General features: G+C 39.5%; 1 long non-coding RNA gene across 2 annotated transcripts in view; it reads left to right on the top strand.

Moving 5' to 3' along the window:
* The first annotated feature begins 1,357 nt into the window (after window positions 1-1,357).
* Window positions 1,358-7,519, top strand: part of LOC139827634 (uncharacterized) — a 74,257-nt gene continuing 68,095 nt past the window's right edge. For both annotated transcript variants that reach the window (XR_011738513.1, XR_011738514.1), the window contains exon 1: window positions 1,358-1,628. This is a non-coding gene — a long non-coding RNA (uncharacterized lncRNA). The remainder of the gene's footprint in view (window positions 1,629-7,519) is intronic.

Raw genomic sequence — 7,519 nt, 5'->3', positions numbered from 1 at the left:
ATAAACTTAGGACTAGGAGGGAGATCAAGCCTAGAGCCCCAATGGGAGTGGGGCTGCCTAAGTGTCACCTGCAATCTATTTTCTAGGAGTGCACACGTCCTTTCTTACAACATCACAGCTCATCCCACAGACTGAAGCTCAGCAAGTCAGTCCCATGTCTGCAGAATAAGGCTTGACCCCGCAGCAGCACCGTGTCCCCTGTGCCCAGGGGTGTTAATTGTGCCCAGTGGTGTTAAAGGTGCCCAGTGCTAACCCTTTCTTTCACCACTGACTCCTGGCAGAGACAGAGCAGCACAGCAGATCATTACCCACAATTTTTGTTCACGTGAAGGATTGCACAGGTTGGAATACCGGCAAACTACTAATTTTGCACTCCAGGCCTGTTTCTCCCATCATTCACACTGACTACCATGGGAACTCGAGTGCAGTTACTGCATCAGCATGGTCCTATTAAGCACTGAAGACTAAACCTGAACCAAATACATTGCATGGTGGAATGAAAGGAGCAAACCTTAACATATTTGGAAAATCTTTCTTATATATATTTATTGTCAATAACTCAAACTTTCAGAGCAAGATAATTTCTTATAAAAATAGTATGGTTTTGGAAACACCTTTTCATTTTGAAATGTCACCTGTTCCGAAATGCAGCCTTTTCCTATTTAAAAATAAACTTACTAGAAATTCTCCACATGACAATATTTTAGTACCTTCTGGGAGACTTTGGTTCTGGAATAAGGCTAAACTCTATCTACACACAAGGTTTTGGGGTAAACATAAAAAATTATATCCGGCTTATTGTCCTAGTTTATGCAGTCCTCAAAAAACAGACTCACTGTGCTCAGTTTAAATAAGGAGTCTCTACCTGTTTGGCAAGACCCTATTATGTTCCAAATACATTGTTGGCCTGGTCATAGTCTCTTGATAATGAACTGCATAAAACAAGGATTAATTCATTGTTAACTGCTTTATCTCAAACTATGCAGACATTGCAAATTCATTTGCATTTCAAAGCCGGGATTTACTCAAAATATTCAGATTGGCTTGAGAACACCTGCTTTTCAGTTGCAGCAAATAACATATACATACTGTTTCTGAAAGGCAAGCTTCAATGTTATTAAATTCAGCATATCAGAAACTGAAGGACGGAAAAAAGCAATAGTAAACAAAATCAGTTTTGAAATGGGTAAGCAGCATTCTAGAGATCTTTTTTTTTCTCTATACTAATGCACAGGCATATATTGGAGGTTGAGATTTTTGCCAGGCGTTTCTGTTTCTTTCAGTCACCTCAGCAGTGGAATAGAAGCACCAGCACGAGGGAAGTAGTGTGGGGTTTGCAGTGCTCTCGCACATGACTGGCATCTCATTGTGGAGCCACACAAAGAGCAGCTGCAGAGGAAAGCAAGCGTGCTGCCTCCCAGCTCCTCAGCTAGCACATACATGAAGACAGCACATTAAAGGAATATGAAAGAAAGAAAAAAATGCAAACACAGTATTTCAAGCAGTGCCGGCTGAAATGTAAAAACCAGATGAAAACCTTAAAGCCTTCTACATAGTATGCACAGGAAGCACAGAGGGGAGGTATGCCAGGGGAATTGGACGTGATCTGGCTGAATTTTTAACAGCATGTAAGTAACCATCAGGAAATGTTTAACTCTAAAATGCAGAATGACACAGTGGGTATTGCATTTTTCAGGGATTCAGAAAACTTAAACTCTGTCTTTTCTGAGGGGTTTATCTGACTGAACGTTGATATCTATAATGGAGGCTTCTGAGTTTGTTATCTTAGCAATGGAAAGAAATAGGTATTTTTTTTGTTGTGATTAATTTGATTTAATCTGGATATGGGTATTGGGAGGTAATGACTCACCATCAAAAGCTGACCGTATCTCTGATATTTGGACAGATGTCTTCTTGAGACAATGCTAGCCTATTGCAGTTAACCCTAACATGCTTCAGACATCCCATGCTGAAATTGGGATATTTAATCTGTTTCGAGAAGAAGAACAAAGCTTAACCTTTTCTTTTTAAGGAATACTTGGATAGAAGGTATTACATGTATGTACAGTTCTGTGACTATAGAGTTGACACCTCTTTTTAATTAAAAATATTCTCTGCCAACCGAAAGAAGCTACCCACGATGCAGCTGGAAAGACATACAAGCGTTCATACATTTGATGACATAATCCTTTGGAATAACTTTATCGAATTAAAGATAGATGTCTCCAATAGCTCTTCTGCATTTCACATGAAAATCATTAATTATTTGATGTTAACAACTTAAATACTTTGTGTGTAAAGTCATAACACTTTTGGGGAAACTTCTGCCTTTAACCTGATTGATCAAATCTAAGATGATTCAAGAGTCGTTTCAGCTTATGCCTGGTCAGAAATTTGAAGGGAATTTAAGAACTGGGCTCAGCTATCAGGAAAATTTCCCTCACAGGGAAATTCCTTGTGCGTCTCATTCATTTGCACCTAGAGCTTCCACTTGGAACACAAGCTGTCATGGTACTTGCACCAGGAGAAAGGCTGCGACTGTAAGTTACCTTTGTCCCACCAAAATCCAGGCCAAAGGCTAAGGCCCGTGTGCTGCCATGAGAGCCAAGCTTGGCTCTCTGGAAGCCACAGGTCAGTGGTAGTTCTGCATGGCCTTCTGGAAGAACTTGTTTCCTCAGGTACAAGACAGAGAGATCATGGTGACCATTTCCCATGTTAATCCACCCCACTGAAGGGCCCAAATTTTAATTTAGTATTTCCAAACCTAAATTTTCATAGGTAATCCCACAACCACTCTAACCTTCTTAATTCCAAGGCACGTTAACAGACAAACACGAAAACAAATATTTCTTCAGTCTTTGTATTCTAAGGCAACAAGAGATTGGTTTGTTAATTTTTTTCTTTAATCACAGATATTCAAACAGTGAGTTGTAGAGACCTTCCTGAGGTTCCTACTAAACTAAATTATTCTGTGATTATCTCTTTCTATTAATAAATGCTAGAACTAAAGTTCTCAAACATATCTTTCTGTCTTGTGAGGGAAAAACTAAATTTAAAAGAAAAAACTTAGTCACAAAAGCTCTGACTAAAAGTCAAAGGCTTGGTTTTGTTTGTTAGATGATATGTATGAAATAATGTAGGATTGCTTAAGAAGCCCAATGAAATTAAAACTTTTTATTTTTTAAGGTTTTCAAGGTAAACTGGTAGTGTTCAGCATTTTTTTAAACCAATTGTCTTTGTATTTTTTCAACATAAGTTGCCTTTTGATTGGCATTAAAAGAATTTTCTACTGCCTGAAACTGGAAGAGGTTTTTGCTGCAAGGAGGTAGACTGTCCCTCACATGGACCTTTCACATCCAGATTGGAGAATTCTCTGAAAGACAGAGTGCAGTTTAAGCAGGCATTGGTGCCAAAGAAGGAGTTACTGGGCGAAATTGTATTGACTGAGTCCAGCAGGAAGTCAAAACACCTAATCATAATGATACCTCTGGCCTTAAAAATCTATCTGTTCGTGCATAAATAATGCATCAGGCATTATACATGGTATGCGAAAATGATATGATTAATTAGATCTGATTTTCATTATATGCACAGCTGTTAGTCTATACTTACCAAAGTTACTCCTTTATAAATGTATGATATTTGAGAAATTGAGGATATCAAGAAAAATGTGAGCCAATATGTTGCACAGAGTTCACATTCATGAGCTGGTTAATAATCTTCTGTGTGTCTTGCCTTATCTTTTTCAGTTATTCTTATCCTTTTCTTTTTCCTGGTTACTGCTAAGTAGAAACTAGAATCAACCAATAGAAATTTGTCTGTATAGAAATTGTTTGTTTTCCTCTCTGCCAATCATTCTCCAAGTTCTTAAAGGGACTTAGCGTTTACCTACCAATGTGATTATCCACATCTTCAAGAGAGTTCAGAGCTCATTCAATCATGAAACACAAGAGTAAGACTTTCAAAAATGTTCGCTTTGTGTAACTCATGTTTTGAAATTCTTATATTTATAGGCACATCTGTGCTTTGACTCTGGCAAGTGTAAGGATTAGAAAGACCGGAATTCAAAGTGTAGATGAAATACCACTACCAAGAGATAATTGTTTGAAGGTAGGGGAGGAGGAAATTTCTGCAGCAAGACCACCTCACCAGGAGACTCAAATGCAGGAGCTGGGAGATACGAAATGCATGGGCAGGAGCACCCCAGGAAGCCTTGTGGAGGCTGCTGGGAGCGCACAGGCTTCTCTGAGGGCTCGTTTTTATGGAAATAAAGTGAACAGCATTTCAGAAGCATTCTCCAAACTTTTCCAATATGGCAAAGCCACATTTAGCATTATTATTGCAGATGACAAACTAAGCTACAAAGAAAGGCTAGTCAAAAGTCGGAACTGAAAACCAATGGTTTCCAGTAAAGCTGCTGGCAAAGGCTTGGCAGAGTTCAGTAGGAAGACAGGATGTCAGTGCTCATAATATTTCCATATGTACTTCAACAGAAATAACCTCTTCCAAAAGTTATTTTAATAGAAAATATCTGAAGCCAAGCAGAAATACCTGCACCAAAATTAACCCAGAAAATTCAGGCAAAAAAAAGAGTACAATACGATTTTTTTTTCATTTTAATATCAGTTCACAGCAGAAAAACTTCTGTTTCTGCTAGAAAAGTATAGAATACCCTCTCTCAGAAAAACAAACACACAAACAAAAAACCAAAATAACAACAAACCACTACCACAACAACAGCAACCACCAGCCAAACAAAAAACACCTCAGCAAAACAAAACCAAACCAAACCCCATCAAAAACAAAAAAGAAAGAAGAAGCAGACCATGCTGCCAGGACATTTTAGGAGTTACAGCTGAAATCTTTAAAACAGTCAAGACAATGTTTGATGTATCAGAAAAGGGTGTTACATGGCATCTGGTGTGTGACCTTCTGTGAAAATGAAGGTGTCATCCTGCTTCAGGCTGATACTGATTTCAGTGGGAGTCTGGTAAAAAAGCAAGGTCCAGACCTCCCCTGTTCCACCCACATGATTTAGACACTTCTTTCCATTTAATGTCACAAAAAGCCAAAAGCTTCCCTCCAATATCACCTAACTCTGGAGATGTCTAAAACTTATTGGGACCTTCCTGAAAATTCCCAAGGTGCCTCAGCTTGTGTTCCTACATGTTGTAAGGAGCACCTGGCTGCAGAGCTGGCACCAACTGCTGCTTCAGGGCCATGGTGATGAAAAGTTCAGATGGAGAAGTGCCTGGGGCTGCAGGTTCATATAGTTTTTTGTTTTATTTGCTGGTGCAGCTAGCTGATGAGATTTCTCCCCTTTGTTCCCACCCCCACATCACAGCTTGCTTATTCCTCAGTTGTGCTCTTGCAACTGTCTGTGGGACTTTGCTGGAAATGGGACTTTTAAAATGAGCCATCTTCGGAAAAAACTTTAGAAAATTACTGTGTTTCAGTACAACTGACTCTTGTGGTCTGGCTTACAGCTTCGCTCCATGTGCAATTACATCAGAAAAACTGAGCAGGCAAAAATCTGTGATGCTAAAACAGGAACAAGATTGGAGGAGGAATACAAAGGTGGTGAGCAGGCTTTGCTGTGGGAGGGAATTGCAGCACAGGTTCCCTGAGGAATGCAGCCCACCAGCTGTGTTCTGAGCATGCTGAATTCCTGCTGACAAAACTGTGGTCATTTCAACCCAGGTCTACTTTTTGTGCAATAGCCATGAGGACTGATTTTGCAACCAAGATGTATCCATATGTGGATTTTAGACCTTGCCTGACATGATGGGACTTAAGACATGCATTTTGAAGACTACCAGAACAACCAGGTAGAAGGGCAGATCCAATTTGTTGAAGAACTGGCCATCTTATTGCTTCTATTTTTTAATAATGACTATGCAGGGCAAAAGGAGAGTAACAAATATCAGTCATGTAGTCAAATCCCACTGTAACTGCAAAGGCTTGAATACTGAGGTCAAGATAATTTAGCTGGGTGAAATTAAACAAACAAACAAACAAACAAACATAAGATTCACCTCATTAAACAAACTGCTTTCTGAGCTATTTTCTCCCTGTGGAACTGCATTAACAGTAAAATTTAAGGCAACACTATGAGCAGAATTGCTATTTTTTAGGTCTGGAATATGAAACTCATGATATTTAAAAAATTAAGCTAATTAGTGTAATTCTGCTCTTGCTGTGGATGCCAGGGATCATAACAGCAGTAAAATATAAGACTGCATGTAAGGCCTTCCTCAGTGAAAACTCAAAAATTGCTTATCATAGTGTGGCACAAGAAGTGGGAAGCATGGAAAAGAAGTTGCTGTGGCAGTGCCTGAAGTCAAGTTCTCTGGTGAGTTGCCCTGTGCTAAATGCAGTCTGTAAATCCCTTGCAGCAGACTGATTTGACTGTTTTCATGCACTACTGACTTCCAGGTGAATACTTTCTGGCAAGAAAGTAGGTTAGAAATAAAACAGATTTGAGGAGCATGGCCTGTGTGTTGAGCTGCACAGTTAAACATGCCAAGCTTTGCTTTCAGGCAAGTATTTTCAGCTCCCAGTTTGGTTCACTTGAAGTGGAGACGCATTTGCAATTGGCACAGCAGATGCTGGCACAAGGCAGTAAGTGGCAGCCAGGAATGAAGTCAGGAATTTGTTAGCAGAGCCAGAAGCACATCACTGAAGAAAAGCGTTCACCTTAAGGACCAGAGAATTAATGTGATTGACCAGACACTGCAATGCTGTGTATCTCTGACAGTTATCTCCTGCGCTACGCAATCGAGACTCATGCAAACATCTCTGAATGTCACCCTGCTCGTTTTTTTCCTATGGTGCTTGCCTAAGATATATTATGTGGGTCGAGAGCAGAGAAAGAGAGAAATCACCCAGCTTTTGAAATCACTGGAAATCTCCGAAGCACTTCAGGATATTGGGTGATGTTATCCATGTGTGTTTTTCTGGGGGGTGGTTGTTTTTCTCAGAGGAAGCAGTGAAGTTAATTAGACTCTACTGAAGTAACAATGAAGATTTAAATCTAGGTCTTTCACTATTCACGAGCAAATAGACTAAAGATGGTTGTACCTGATCTGGCTGGGGCACCTCATACATGTATCTGGTGGCTTTTACTGCAGCAAGCCTTTCCTAGTTAAGGTTTTCAAAAGTCTTTCAGAGCCTACTACTCATCTGGATAATCTAAATATTTAATTATGTGTACGTATATGTACTTAAAAAATAATTGATTGATGGGATGACTTGTATTCTACAGACATATTATGGTATTTTGGTTTTATTTATTTCAGAGTGGCATCACATATTAAAAAACATCCAACCAAAATAGAAAATACTGTATGTTATTTTATTATTTTCTTTCACTTCTTATAGTGCAGAATTTGATTCTAGCAGGGGAAGGGGTTCATGGGTGACCTGTGCAGCATTTTCCATGGGACAACAACCTGAGTCACGACATGAAGGTGACAGAAAAGGCTGCTGCATCACAGAGGAGCAGTAAAACAAGTGAATT

The sequence above is a fragment of the Patagioenas fasciata genome, chromosome 3 (assembly GCF_037038585.1).
Source record: "Patagioenas fasciata isolate bPatFas1 chromosome 3, bPatFas1.hap1, whole genome shotgun sequence".
NCBI classification, from domain to species: domain Eukaryota; kingdom Metazoa; phylum Chordata; class Aves; order Columbiformes; family Columbidae; genus Patagioenas; species Patagioenas fasciata.
Note: the sequence above shows the minus strand (reverse complement) of the source record. Positions and strands in the feature narration are given on the sequence as shown.